Source organism: Oryzias latipes, chromosome 9 (assembly GCF_002234675.1).
Source record: "Oryzias latipes chromosome 9, ASM223467v1".
Taxonomy (NCBI): domain Eukaryota; kingdom Metazoa; phylum Chordata; class Actinopteri; order Beloniformes; family Adrianichthyidae; genus Oryzias; species Oryzias latipes.
In genome coordinates this window covers 29,563,194-29,567,810 of record NC_019867.2, presented here as the reverse complement: position 1 = coordinate 29,567,810, position 4,617 = coordinate 29,563,194, and the positions used below count along the sequence as shown (strand labels likewise).

The 4,617-nt window shown below is 44.6% G+C and overlaps 1 long non-coding RNA gene across 1 annotated transcript; it reads left to right on the top strand.

Moving 5' to 3' along the window:
* The first annotated feature begins 1,459 nt into the window (after window positions 1–1,459).
* LOC110015584 lies at window positions 1,460–4,262 on the top strand. The gene is made up of 2 exons (XR_002290797.2): window positions 1,460–1,568; window positions 3,819–4,262. It is a non-coding gene; the product is annotated as an uncharacterized LOC110015584 (long non-coding RNA).
* Window positions 4,263–4,617: the final 355 nt, after the last annotated feature.

Genomic DNA, 4,617 nt, shown 5'->3' with positions numbered 1-4,617 from the left:
TGGGAAATCTGTCATGTGTCAGCTTTTGTGTGCACGTGCATGCGGCGTGCACGCTCGTGTTCTGCTGTGTGTGAGAGGCAGAGTTCTCGCTTTGTTTCTGTCAGGGGAAAAGGTCAAAGCAGCAGAGAGAATTAATTGAAGAGTGAGGAAGCCTCCGCCTGCTCAACAACACACACGCATCAACGTGCACACATGCATGCACACGTAAACGCACGGCAGTGTATTCCCTCTCTATTAGGTTGCGTTCTCAGATTTCCATCTGATTTGGAAACTGACTCTTGGCTGCGTTTAAATATTTCCCTGTAAAGTACAGTTATCAACAACATATTAACGTTATGGAGAAAATTCCTGGATGCTTCCTTTATTTGCTTTGATCTCGACAGGTTTTCTACCTATTTTTATTTTTGTCTGATACTTTATGTACATCTACTCATCCCGCTGGAGAACATCAAACGGTATCGTCACCTGTGATTTTACAGAAACACTGGTGATTTAGAAAAAAAAACATAAAGTACAGTCGAGGGCTGAATGATTGTTAGAAGCGTTCTTACTGACATGCTTGGTCCTGGTTTGATCTGCACCATTTGTAGAGAACTATCCATCCATTCATTCATCTCCACTTTTTATTTTATTTTGAAAAACCGGGTATGTGCACAGTTCCTGCTTGCGTTATCTTGGGTACCTACACCCCTGTCCTCTCAGAGCTGCAGAGGGGGAGTCACCTTTTGCCAAATGTCATTAAGCATGTTTTTGTCCGTTATTCGAATGTCTCTTACCAAAAATATACAATACATATTTTGAAATTCTGTGGTTATAGTTTTTTGTCTGTATTCTTTTGTTTGTTCTGTGTGGATGGCACTGAAGAGTTTGCATGTGTGACACATCCATCTCCAGAACCTGCTGTGACACTCAGGAGTGTGGGGTTGCTGGAGCCTATCCGGCTACCGTTGTACGAAGGTGGGGTACATTCCTGAGCAGGTCACCAGTCTGTTGCAGGACCACACACACCTAAGGACCATTTACCAAACAACCAAAGAACCCACTCATGCAGGAGAAGATGATGCAAACTCCACGCCCAGCTGGGTTTCGAACCAGGGCCTTCACGGTGTGCTGAACACTACCCCACCGTGCCACCCTCAAAGAGAAGCAGTGAGAGGAAGGGGCTCAGGCTGCATCACTTTTGAGTAGAAAGAAAATTGGCCAGCGGCTAAATGTGACAGTTTTTTTCTTTCCATTCTACTTTTTGCTTTGGTCAAATGTAGCTTTAACATTTCTCAACACTCCCATGACATTTGAAATGTTTAATTAAAGTTTTTTTTTTAAAGTTTCAACTTTCTAAAGGAAAGGTTTTGATTCAACTTTATTGAAACACAGAGCATTTAAAGGTTACATTTGTTAGCTTTTTCATGTGGGGACTTTAGTGAACTTTTCTTCTTCTTTGTTTTCTGCAGGTGTTCTCGTGTTTTCTGACCACACGCATGCTCCTGTGCACGTGCGCACGCCCTCATCGCACAGCGGTGCAGTGGTGTCGTCGTCGTGGGAACGCGCCGTGACAACCTGCTGCTTTGGTATGCAGGACGGCGGTGCCGGTGACCGAGTCCGGTTAATAGTTCCTATGCTGCGAAGCTTTGATCTTTCAGCGCCCCCACACCCGTCACCCCCGCCCCCGCCTCCACACCTTGATCCAAACACCGAGTGGCACAATTTAATGAAGTTCTGTTCTTTAAAGCAAGTGGCGGTTTGCAGGAATGGAGGGGTGAAGGGCCTCTGCTCCTTCAGCTCATCTGTTTCTTTGAATAGTTTCCACGCTTGGATCAATGCGGCGGTTTTCTCCTGGCCTTTCAGCGCCGTCACCCGTCATTGAGGGATGCAAATTCCCGTCAGAAACTGGCCTGACACTTTTCCTGTTGGGCCCGGCGCTCGGAAAGGCTGCAGCTCAGCAATAAACGGGGTGAAGGCCTCATTTCTCAAAAGGCTGACGGAGAGGGAGACCTTTTCCATCAAAGTTTTCTCTCCCCGTCCTGACAAGACGAGAATGGAAAAGGACACTTGTTAAAGTTCATCTGTGCGCTGGCAGAAGCAGGAAAGCCAGAAAAGAGGCAGGAGTTCGGTGATGGGTGAAAGCTGATGGGCAGTGAGAGCTTCAGAATAGTGAGACGGAAGATGTGAGTCTGCCTGGAGCATCGGGGTTGGTGTTCACAGAAATGCTGAAGCCGCAGTGTATAAATCCTAGAAAAGAAGCTACAGCACAGATAAACACTCAACGCTCAGCTCACTGACCTAAGAGAGGAAACTGAATGTTTGGAGATCCTCTTATTTTTTAACCCTTATGCTATCCTAGGCACTTTAACATTGGGAGTTGGGTCATCTGGACCCACTAGACACTGCACTGAACCTTATTTCTTCAATGATTTGTGATCTTCACTGGTGTCCATGGATTACATGAAATCTTTCCACCTTTCTCCACCTTTGTCATGGTAGGGAGAACACGTCAATGTAAGGGTGGGGTCATCTAAGACAGCACAAGGGTTATGGACATCCTTCTTGGTATTTGATTTTTGAGTTGAATACATCAGGCTGTGATGTTAAGCCTTAGCAGGGGCGGAGCTACAGGGGGGACCTTTGCTCCCCCCCTGTTGTCCAGTTGTGGCTAAGGCTCAGGGGCGGAGCTACTATTGTTGCAATACCGCAAAATTGAAGGAGGGCATTTGACTTAAAGAGGGCCCAATTTTTCTGTCCAAAGAAGAAGAGATATCAATGAGTCCAAAAGCCCAAACTTAAACAGGAAGCCAATGTAGCGATCAAAGCAGAGGAGTGACATGAGTTCACTTCTTTTTTCCAGTTAAAATCCTTGCTGCAGAACTTTGGACAATATGGAAATGTTTCAGACAGTTAATATGTTAAAAAGAGAGATAGGCCGAATCCAAATTCTTACTTCTCCCTACCCCTACATTTAGTCCTCCAAACAGAGAGTTTTGGAAAAATATTCTCATATATAAAAATAATCCTATATATTGCGGTCGGCGTTTTGTAGAGCTGTCCGAATTTACAATTCCAAAATCGAGTGCCCTAGAAGTCTCCCAAAAGACGGGTGTGCATCGATGCTCACTAGATGGCTGCATATAGACCACAATGCATTGCGTTTCACTAATTTTTGCAAATAAAATGTATTTTAAATAAATCATCAAGATTTTCGTCATCAGAACAGAAAATGTTCGTCGCGAAACACTCCTATCAATGAGATTTTCCCTTTGTGAAATCAATGACATCATTTTCGCTGTTTAAAAAAAAATAGTAGTGAGCATAGTGTCTGAATTCCTTTTTAAATCCAGGGCACTAGATTGTCCTTCACTATATAGTTATTTAGTAGTTCGGGTGGGAATTCGGACGTCCCTCCCACTCGGTAACGTCATCAACTGTCGCCGATCGGCTACGTTAGCGCGGAGCTGCTAGCGCTCAGAAACCTCTGTTTTTATAACTTCACGCTAAAAGAAAAGTCGTTCCTTACATTTAAATGTAAACTTCTGTGAAGAAAAGCACCTCGTCAGCCAAGTCTGCTGAAGATGACAATAACAAACACTCTAAAACTCAGGCTCCGCCCCTTAACCAGCTGCTCACAAGATCCTAGAATCAAAGAAGCCACACCCATAGGATACTAACCAATTAAAAATAGAACCTGGAGTGAAAGGGGAGGGGCATATCCAGAAGCACAGCAGATCCTGACCAGGCATGAGAAGGTCAATAATGTTCTAATTTAATGAAAGATTTGGAGGTTTTTCTCCTTATGACTGAAAGTCTTCACCTCTTTTATCATGCAGGACTTTTCCAGCTGAAACCACATTTCTTTGTGGAGGACTGTTGGGCTTAGTGCCCCCCCGCTTTCCTGAGCCTCCCCCTGCCTTCCTCCAGCGTCTCCTGGGATCTTTCAGTGAAAACTCCTGGAGAATCATCTGGAAACTGGAAGGACTTTCGCTGAGCCCACCATCCTCCTCTTGACCCACTTTGAAACTTCTGCACTGAAGGGAAACTTTCTCAAATTTGACAGCGTTGGAGTCTGAGATCGATGTGGGCCTCGTTACAGCAGCACACCTGAATGTGGAGCTACTGTTTGAAATGAGAGTCAAACCCATTCAGTCCTGAAATGTTTACATGTCCTCATGTCTTATTTTCTTGTACTAGTTTTTCTGTTTGATCAGGACAGAGAAAGAAAACTCACGTTACTGTGTTTGGAGTCAAATCAGCTCAATGTGAATGAAAAAAAACTTATTTCAGATTTGAAGAAAACTTGAAATAGCGACTCGTCGCATTTCGGGCAGACACTCGGCAGAATTGCAGGTTACTCCCCTAGGGCGGGTCAGTTAATTAACTCACCTGCTTAGCGTCCTATTTAAGTCAGGTGTACAATTGTTCATTCTCTCTTACCTTCAGTGCTCATTCTTTGCCCCTCCCTCCTCCCCGGCTTCCACCTGTGGGCTCCGTTACGGGGGTTGTTACCCGAAAGTGTATGGACAGGGGGAACAACAGTTTTTGCGTGGTGGATGTGAAAACGAAAATGCAATCCTCTCTTTGCAGTTTTGCATTATGTCATACAATGAGTGATGTAAGTAGAAGATGAAA